The 10,920-nt window shown below is 40.8% G+C and overlaps 1 pseudogene; it reads left to right on the plus strand.

The window, feature by feature from the left end:
* Positions 1-10,371, plus strand: part of LOC100751604 — a 42,705-nt pseudogene extending 32,334 nt beyond the window's left edge.
* The last annotated feature ends 549 nt before the right edge of the window (positions 10,372-10,920 follow it).

The raw sequence follows: 10,920 nt of genomic DNA on the forward strand, positions 1-10,920 counted from the left end.
TTAGACAATAAGCATCAGATGAATCAAACCCAGATTTTCCTCTCTAATCTCTCTTAACCTGGTTCTTTGTTTGCACTTGGGGAGGTAAAATCAATTGTGCAAGTCTCTGGCCTGACTTTACCACAGAAATTCCATTTGGTAAATGAGTCATAACCTTGACTTCTCTCTCAAAATCAGCATCAATCACACTCCAGGAGCAACAAAGATTCCCTGCATAGTGGTGCTACTTCTTCCTAATAATAATCCTACAGTGCCATTCAGCAAAGGCCCATAAACACCAGTGGGAAGGGCTTGCATCCCCATCTCTGAGGTTAAAACTATGTAGGCAGTTGAGCAGAGGTCCAGTCCATCCGGCACTTCAGAGGTCCTGAATGGATTTCCCTGTGGGGAAACTGTTGTTGGATGGCCCTATAGATTTGTCTTGGGGCCTGAGGTGGCCCTTCTAGTACTTTCCCTGCAGGAGATTCCCTTGGACATCCTTCTTAGATTTGCATTCATTTGCCCAGTGTTTTCCTCTCTTGCATCTTGGGCACAATCCAGCTTTCCTTTTTACTTCTCTGTTAGGACACTGCCTGACCTGGTGCCCTTTCTGACCACATCCAGCAACTTCCAGAAGGTCTTGTGGCCTTCTTTCTCTCTGAGCCTTGATTTTTTTGTTGGAATAACATATCCTTAACTGAAATCCCTCATAAAGCAAGAGCCATACGGATCCCTGAGTGTATGAGGGTTCAATATCTGAACAAATCCGAATACATTCTTCTATGTCACCTTTCTTTCTATAAGGCCTTAGAGCATCCTGGCATACTGCATTAGTGTTCTCATAGGCTAGTTGTTTAACAGTCAAAAGTTCATCTTCTGTATCTCCCACTAGCCTAGAGACAAAGTTCTGAAATAATTCATCTGGTCCCTGGCTTATTTTTGATCAGTCTTCAGTCTGTGCTCCAGCAGCTGGAAGCTTGTTCCAGGCTCTCTTGGCAGCTGTACTAACCTGGGTATACATTGCTACCCCAAAACCTAGCTGCTGACATTGTTATGCAAATTCATTTCCCCACAACAGATAGTCCCCTCCTGACAGGCAAGCTTTGGCTATCTGTTTCCAGTCTCCTGGGGGTGGAGCTTATAGAGCAATATTCTCCATCCATGTCTGGGTAAAAGCTGCTGTTGGTCCATGCTGAACACATGCAGCTTTTAATTCCTTGAGTTGTTTAAACTGTAGGAGGGGTACCCTAACTAGATTTCCCTGAGCATCCCTTTGCTCAATTACAGGAAACCTCGGAAATCCCTGCACATCTTTCTCCCTGCTAGCAGCCTCTCTAGCACTAGTTTGCAGAGAAGAGGCATGACCCACCAAGAGTGTTTTCCATGACCTGGGAGGTCCCTGCATCATAGGCAGATCTAAACCAGCCACTACAGTAGGAAAAGGAATACTTTTTTGATCTGAGGAGACCTGAAGATTTTCTATCTTCTGTGAAAGCGATTGTACTAAATCTTTCAAGGCTATTAGCTCCTGCTAAATCTCACTATTAGACTTAGCCTTTCTCTGTGTCCCTAGTCAGAAGTGAGGGAGATGAAAACTCTTCATTGAGGTACTTAGCAGCTTTTCCCTCAACTGATCATAATCATGCAGTCCCGCCAATGCTTCCTTATCTGGCAGCTCTTCCAGTGGCATGAAGGATTTTGTTTCACTTCTAACTTCTAACTGGTTCAGGAAGAGATACCTCCTGCCTTCTGGTGCCTAAATCCAAATTCTCCTGTATAAGTGCTCATAACTAAAGAGTATCTGTAGAGATGCATCCATGCCCATGTTCGTAATAATGCTTTTGGATTTTTAAGCCAATTTCCTTCCATGTACTGGAGTCTAAAGTCCCATGGTTGGGAAACCAAGGACATACCTGCCTTATAAATTCTAAAAATTTTTGTATCCGTTGCTGCTCAACTTCTATTCCATTAGTTCTTAAAACATCTCCAATCGATTGTACAATCAGCTAACAGCTACTTCTTTGTCCCATACCTACAAATATACACAATTTTTTACTTCAGAGTTTTTTGCTCACTGTACTTCTTTTATCTGAGAGCTCTTTTCACACTTGTACACCAGCGGTGTCTATTCCTCTGCAGTAGCCATCACTTCTATCTCCCATGCTCAGGTCCATGTTGTGGTACCATCTGTTATAACCTACCTTTGTAAGGCTTCCTACCTGAGAGGGGGAATGTGGATTGAGAAACAGAAGGGGAAGGTAAAGACACTAAGAAAAAGACAGAGATAGAGAATAGAATCAGGAAAGAAATCCAGTGACCCAGGTTTATTCTTCAACATTCTTAAATACCCAACCAAAATGGGGAAGATGGCAAAAGACTTCTTTATCAAGATACAAGGAAGAAACAGACCTTCTTCATTAATTTTCCAAACATTTGGTAAGCACACCTTAGACTATTCATTAATTAGCCTTGAGATTTAAGAGTAACCACACATCAGAGCAAGTCTCTTGTTATTTAGATAAGACATCCACAACCAAGACCAAACATCCTACAGTTGCCATGCATTAGAACTTTAGGTCTTTTGACTTTAACCTTGGAAGAGTAAATATAGTTTTGAACTCTCTGACCTTAAGCCAAGATGAAGCAAAGCCATTTTTATGGGCCCTGACACACAGGGCAACAACAAAATATCCGAGAGGATGCCCAATGAGGAACCAGAATCATTAGTGTAACAGAAATCAGAAGCCTTGAACTAGAACAATGTCCCTTTGCAATGAACACATATAAGTAAAGATATATAGACAAAAGGGTTTACTGTGACTCCTGTGTCACACCACAGCTTCCATGATGAAACTGACTTTTCTTTTTATTTTATTATTTTTTCTTAAATTTTATTTTATCTTTTGTTGGCCGGGGTTTGCAAGGGTAGAGGGTGGATAGGAAAAGACTTGGAGATGGGGACCAGATGTTTGATGTGGAAGACACAGAGAATAAATAAAAAGGAAGTTAAAAAATAATAATTTCAGGCAAACAGAAACCACAATCACCTGATTTTTACCTTTTAAGTAACTATACTAACAGGTTATTATAATTCCAGCCATCTTTTGCCTGATTAGTTTCTCCTGATACTTGGTCACCACTAAGTCCGAGTATTGGGCGAAAGCCTGGAGATTTAGATGAAGACTCCTGGTCCCTTTCTGAGAGAATGTCACTCACCTTTATTGTGGAGCAGCCTTATATACAAACTTACAAAAACCCCAGGTCAAAGGGTTCACAATAGGATATTGATCCCAGTGGGGTGAGGACAGGAAAACAGGAGATACCTATGGTTATGCTGGAAAACAACTCTTAGAGACCCCGTAGGGGCTGGGTTCCAACATCTCCCCCTTCTTTATATATAACAAAACAGTTATCAAGTAAAAACTATAAGATTCAAAAAATATAGAAGGATAATATATAAACTCTAGTACTGACAGAGACATCTTGTTTCCTAGACAGTCACCCAAAATTTCTTGGTAACATTGGGGCATCCATCTTTAGCCTACAGGCCACAATGTGTCTGGCAGACTTCTCAGCAAAGCAGGAAATTCTAAACTGTCCACCTGCATTGACAGTTTGTCTAGCATCTTTTTTCTGTGTCCTGTAGAATGTCTGGCAGACTCTTCCATGAAGCAGGGAATTCTAAGCTGTCCTGTATTGGCAGTTTGTACTCCATGAAGCAGGAATCCTTTAGGCATTTTCCTGTGGGTCCTGCATGTCCAGTTTATAAAGAAACAGTTAAACAGTTTAGGCAAGAGTAGCTTCTTGCCCAAATGGCTGGTCTTGCCATATCAAAGTCAAACTCTATAACAAGTTTCTTGGATGCCCATCTTCCTCTCAGATACAATTGGTGTGCCAGGAGCAGTTGTGTCTCACTGTCAAGAAAAACCCTAAACCATTTAAATGCCATATTTTCTATAGGTCTTTTAAAGGTTTGAAGAATATCTATATATCTAGAAAACCTAACTAGTATCAACAAATGAAGATCCATTCCAATACAAAGTATCATTTCTATATCATATTCCTCTTTTTTCCTTCTAAAAGTGATTGACTGTGACCTCTACCATTTCCTGGCTACTGGGTCAGCTGGCTACGGGTGCACAGCTCAAGGGGGAGGGATTCCTCAGTGGATGATTTCTCGTATTTCTTTAATAATTTCCTTAGCATTATTACTTAATCTAAAGTTAAAATGAAATCTTACCAGTACCTGTCTCTTTAAACTTTCTCTGTGTGATTGACTGTGATCGCTATTCCAATCCAACTCTCTTAGGAGTTGAGGCACCCCTTTTCCAATGCCTTTGCAGTCCAACTCTCTTAGGAGTTGAGGCACTCCTTTTCCAGTGCCTTTCCAATCTAACTCTCTTTGGAGTTGAAGTACCTATTTTCTAGTACCTTTTGCCAATCCAACTCTCTTAGGAGTTGAGGTACCAATTTTCTAGTACCTTTTGCAATCCACCCTCACAGCTCCTTACTTGCTTTCCAGCCTTCTGAGGGTGATCTCTCAGGGTCCCCTTTCTTTCCTGATCTCGGTGAGACCTCCATTTGTGGCTGCTCTTGGCCACCACTAAGTCTGAGTATTGGGAGAAAGCCTGAAGATTTGGATGAAGACTCCTGGTCCTTTTCTGAGAGAATGTTATTCACCTTATTGTGGAGCAGCCTTATATACAAACTTACAAAAACCCCAGGTCAAAGGGTTCACAATAGGATATTGATCCCAGTAGGGTGAGGTCAAGAAAACAGGAGGTACCTGTGGTTATGCTGGAAAACAACTCTTAGAGACCCCATGGGGGCTGGGTTCCAACACCAGCCATCTTTTCCATGATAAGCTTCTCCTGATATTTAGACGGAAAGTTCTGAATAGGTAACTTTTCTCTCTGCTCACCATATTGCTCCTGACTGCTAACCACTCATCTTCAGTCAGAATGCTTCATCCAGTGCAAGCTTTCTCTAATCTGACATGATGACTGCAACCTTACAATTTAAATGAAGCTGACAGTCAAGAGGCAACTCCATTCACCAGCAGTCTGTTATGGAGTCAAACTCTAGCAAGTAGTTCCAAGTCAGTCTGAAAATTCAGAATTATAGTGGAAATTAAATCAAGATTTTATTTATTTTCTAGTGTCTAGTTTATATTTTTGCCACATATTACATATTATTCAACTAAATTCTTAATATAAGGAACAGTACTAAAACCAGATTTTATAGTTATATGAGGAATTTATATATACATATATATATATATAAATTTGTAATTTGTACATATATATCATTTGTACATTGAAAAACAAGAATTTATCAGTATTATCATATGTATATGTTTGTGCCTCTTTAGACTTTAACTTAATAGTTGGCTTCTTATTTTGATATATGTTAACAAGGAGGAAGAAAAATGAAAGGAATATTTGAATATTTTTAAATTGAAAACATCTGGAAGAAACCATCCGGAGTGAGGTGACCCAGTCACAAAAAGACAAAAATGGCATGTACTCACTCATATATGGATTTTAGATATAGAGCAAAGGAGTAGCAGCCTACAATCTACACCACCTGAGAAGCTAGGAAACAAGGAGGACCCTAAGATATACATTGTCCCCCAGAGAAGGGGAAAGGGACATGATCTCCTGAGCTGATAGGGAGCATGCGGGGAGGGGGAGAGAGTTATTAGAAAGAGATGGGGAGAAGAAGAGGAGCGAGGAGGACGGGACAGAACAGGAAGATCGAGTCAGGGGAAGAATAGAGGACAGCAAGAAATAGATACCATCATAGAGGGAGCCATTATAGGTTTAAAGAGAAAGCTGGCACTAGGGAAATGTCCAGAGATCTACAAGGCTGACCTCAATTAACAGTCTAAGCAATAGTGGAGAGACTACCTTAAAAACCTTTCTCCCATAATGAGATTGATGACAACCTTATATGCCATTCTAGAGCCTTCATCCAGTAGCTGATGAAAGCAGAAGCAGTCCTCCACAGCTAAACACTGAGCTGAACTCTGGAATCCAGTTGCAGAGAGAGAGGAGTGATGAGCAAAGGGGTCAAAACCAGGCTGGTGAAACTCACAGAAACTGCTGACCTGAACAAGTGGTTGCTCATGGTCCCCAGACTGATAGCTGGGAAACCAGCATAGGACTGATTCAGACCCCCTGAACATGGGTGTCAGTGAGGATGCTTTGGCAATCTATGGGGCCTCTGATAGTGGATCAGTAGCTATCCCTAGCTAGGAATGGACTTTGGAAGCCCATTCCACATAGAGGGATACTCTCTCAGCCTAGACACATGGGGGAGGGCCTAGGCCCTGCTCCAAAGTGTATGACAGACTCTGAAGATCCCTCATGGAAGGCCTCACCCTCCCTGGGGAGCAGAAAGGGGATGGATAGGGAGTTAGTGGGGGGCAGGGGAGATGGGGAGAGAGAGGGAACAGGGATTGGCATGTAAAACAATCTTGTTTCTAATTTAAATTTAAAAAATAGAAAAAATGAAAACATCTTCTTTTGCTTCAGGAACATGTCTATAGAAAATCATGCTGATAATACAACAAATATTGATATATTCAAATATTGCTATTCAATAGGGTTTGTGAGTTGAAATAAACTTTGTGACTTAAATTCTCATAGGATAAATTCCTCAGATATCATAGTGCAGTGACATTAAGTAAAGGTCTATGGCCATGCTTACATGGTCACACACAAGTAAGTGAGGCAATTATTAGACACGTGAAACCAATATTGTTCTGAGATGTTCATGTATCTGAAATTATGAAAGTTTTAGATTCAAAGAGATGCAAGTTTGATCTTTCTACAAATTGTGTGAGCTTGGACTTAACTTATTTATCCTCTTGGTTTTCATATAATCATTTATATTATATAGAATAAACTCTACAAATCTGGAGTTATTGGGTGCCTCCATAAGATATGAGCATTACAAGGGCAAGAATTTTGTCTGTCCTGGTCATGACAGGACATTGCAGGGGTTAACAAAGTATAAGCAGTAGGTTCTAATTTTCTTTCTGTTGAATATATGAAACCACATGTGATTAGCATATATTATGTCTGTTAGTATGAGGCTTACATCTTGCTTCATTCCCAACATCATTGGGTGTCCTTCTGCTTTTAGAAATACCAGATATCAGATAGTTGAATTACTTTGATATATATTCCTATTTCCTGCATTGCCTTGCAAATGAATTTGAAGGATATATGCATTTAAATCTATTAAAAATTACTAGGAACTCTAGTCTGTTAGCCTTGAGGTTTCAGAGATGTAAGACAGTGGAAACTCATCATATTTTCTTGTAATATCTACCCATGTGCAGGGGGTAGGTGAAGGCTATGCTTCAGACTCCTTTACTGCGCAGGCTGATGTTTCTCCTGTGTGTCAGTCTTCTGTCCACCTCACTCTGTTCTCCATCCTCCCAGTGGCTACAGAATACACATGTAAAGACCCACCTATGTCCCAAGTCTATATTTAGTACATGGCCACACTTAACTCTAAAAGAGGATAGGAAACTTATCTAGCCTTATGTAGATAAAGAGGAACCAGGTTAGGAAATAATTAGTTACTGTCTATCACAGCCTGTCCTTGTGATGATCAGTTCTGTATCATTTCTACTTTCACACTTGCTTCTAAGAACCATACTTGTGGGGCTGGAGAGCTGACTCAGTGGTTAAGAGCACTGAATCCTCTTTCAGAGTACCAGGGTTCAATTCCCAGCACCCACATGGCAGCTCACAATTGTCTGTATGTCCAGTTCCAGGTTACATGATACCCATGGCAAAACACGCGTGCGAGCGCGCGCGCGCACACACACACACACACACACACACACACACACACACACACACACATATATATATATATATATCCACTGATGGGGGAGGTCATTCGTGTATATGTTTGTCTTATTGGTTGATAAATAAAACACTATTGACCAATAGGAAAGCAAAATAGGTGGGGCTATGAGTCGAGGAAGATTCTGGGAAATATAGTAAGGAGACTCACCATGTGATCCCCCTGGAAGAGAGGACACATAAGGCTGGCGTCCTCGGTAAGATAAGTCCTTATAAAAATATGTAGATTAGCCAGGCATTGGTGGCACACACCTTTAATCCCAGCACTCAGGAGGCAGAGGCAGACAGATCTCTGTGAGTTGGAAGCCAGCCTGGTCTCCAGGGTGAGTACCAAGATAGGCGCCAAAGCTACACAGAGAAACCCTGTCTCAAAAAACAACATATATAAGTAGTTATTGTTGATAATTAAAACTGAGCTAGCAAATAAGAAATGCTAGTCATTGGCCATCACAATTGTAACTAATATTAATCTCTGTGTGTTATTTGGGGGCCCTCATGTGATATCAGAACTCAGGTGGCTGGCAGAAAGAGTTATTGTTACATAGCCACACTTCTGACTTCAACAGCTGAAAGCTGCATCTAATGCTGACACCAAGAAGCAGGGCAGGCAATCTGGATGAGAGGTTGCCCTGTCCACAAGGCACTTATAAAACTGAAGAATGTATGGAACTAAAGAATGTTTACTTTCTCCCCTAAGTACCCAATATAGAATGGTGGAACAACAGGGAAATAGCAGTTTAATATCCTACTAAAAAGGGAGAGAGACAGTGAACCCAAATTAGTCACTCGTCTCTATAACCTCTGTTGTTCTTCTGGGCATGGATTTTGTAATTCTTTGCCCTGGGACACCTGAAAGCTATTTAATTACCCTTCAGTCTTAAGCTCTGGAAGTTTCCTGTTTATTCATCACCTTCTGTAGACCTAAGTCTTGGGAAACATATCTCAAAGAACGTCTCAGAACTCAGAGCCACGTTCCTACTTAAACAAGCTCATAAGTTTGAGAATTATGCTGGAATCCAAACAAATCAAGATGTTCAATTGCACACAGGATGTGTGTGGCTGTGAGAGTGTGTGTATTCTTGTGTTATAGTTCACTCAATATGTACAGTTAACTTCTGGTCTTAGTCAATAGCTGTGAATGTGCCAGGAACTACACCTTGTGCTTTCTTTGATATAATTGCCTTTGTTTTATTTCTTTGATCTCTTGTCTTGATGTCTTCTTTCTCAACTTAATGGACTAATTTGAGGTCATCTGGAGAACTACTTGATGGGAATAAAACACTCGCAGCCTACTTTTTTTTTTAACTTCAGAGTATCTTTGTTCAGTTGAGGAGTTCCATTGTGGCTGGAGATATTTCATCTTTTATTCTGAATACTTTACCTCTAGTAACAGATGGTTTTCTCTAAGTTGCATGGCCTATATTCTCTCAACTTCAGTACTATCTTTGATCTATGGAGGTTTTTCTTTTTTCTAACACATTTACCCATGAAACACATGCATATAACCCTTCACTTTCTAACCACTGCCCCTCAAACTGTATGCCATCAGACTGGATCCAGCAAACTAAATATTTTGCAATGCATGATATAGATTGCCCTACATATAGCTTACAGTATGAGGATTTTCATAGCTTGACTTCATAAATCATTATTTATTGAGGTAATGCTATAGAACTTAATAATAGCATCTTAGTGGTTTAACCCAAAATAAAAATATTTCTTAGTGGAAAGGAACATAAGCACTTCTTCAGCCAGAGACCTCTTCCTTTCCAAATGTGAGGCTGCCACTACATTCTAGGGTTTTCTTGTTTGTTTGTTGTTGTTGTTGGTGGTGGTGGTGGTGGTGGCGGTGGCTGCAGCAGGGTGTGTGTGTGTGTGTGTGTGTGTGTGTGTGTGTGTGTGTGTGTGTATTTGTATGTAGGAGTAATTGTTGGGACATTGTGAATTCTAGGGAAGAAATACTCTAACACTACTCTCAGCCCAAGTGTTCTCCTTAATATGCAGTGAAGAGGTTACAAAAGGGATGATTGTTAAGAGAATTATGGGCCCCAGTCACTGCTGCCCCTGGAGGACTGAGCTGCCTTCCCCTCTAGGCCTGAGGCCCCTGGCTTCCAGATAGTCCATGCCCCCTTCCTGCCTTCTCCTGCAGACACCTTCTTCAGGCCATTTCCACCGAGGAAAAGGAAGTATCCTGTGTCCACTATCCAAAACCTCCACTCTTTTGATCCCTTTGCTGATGGAAGTAAGGGTGATGACCTGCTTCCTGCTGGCACTGAGGATTATATCCACATAAGAATTCAACAGAGAAAGGGCAGGAAGACCCTTACCACTGTCCATGGGATCACTGATGATTATGACAAAAAAGAATCTAGTAAAGGCGTTTAAGAAGAAATTTGTCTGCAATGGTACTGTAATTGAGCATCCAGAATATGGAGAAGTAATTCAGCTCCAGTTCCTGAGAGAGACTGGACTGGCTAAGGAGGACCAGCTGAAGGTTCATGGGTTTTAAGGGCTTAAGTGAGGATTTTCTTGCAATGAGTAGAATTTCCCTTCTGTCCCGTGTCACAAGTTTTAAAACCTCACAGCTTGTATAATGTAACCATTTGGGGTCCGCTTTTAACTTGGACTAGTGTAACGCCTTCACGCAATAAGCTAAAAGAGCCATGCTAAAACAAAAACAAAAAAAAGAAAGAAAGAAAAAGAAAAGAAAAGAAAGTTATGATGGATGAAGTTTGGACAGCTTGTATTAACTATGCTGGTATCCTAGAATTCAGAGTCTGCCTGGATATACCTCACTGTACACACTGGATACACTTCACCTTAGGGAAGGTCATCTAGCTGTATGCTCAAAGGAAAACAGAAACAACCCAGTTTGGTTAAAAGCTAGTTATTGTCTCCCACCACAATGATTTTAACACCCAGTCACAGCTTTCTGTGATTTGAATGTTGACAGGAAAGCTTTGGGATAAGTGTGACCATATGGCCATCAGTCTAATAACGATTTTTCAAGGTCTGAGAAATACATCACAGTCATTCATTATGAGAGCAAAGAAAAACT

The sequence above is a fragment of the Cricetulus griseus genome, chromosome 5 (assembly GCF_003668045.3).
Source record: "Cricetulus griseus strain 17A/GY chromosome 5, alternate assembly CriGri-PICRH-1.0, whole genome shotgun sequence".
Taxonomy (NCBI): domain Eukaryota; kingdom Metazoa; phylum Chordata; class Mammalia; order Rodentia; family Cricetidae; genus Cricetulus; species Cricetulus griseus.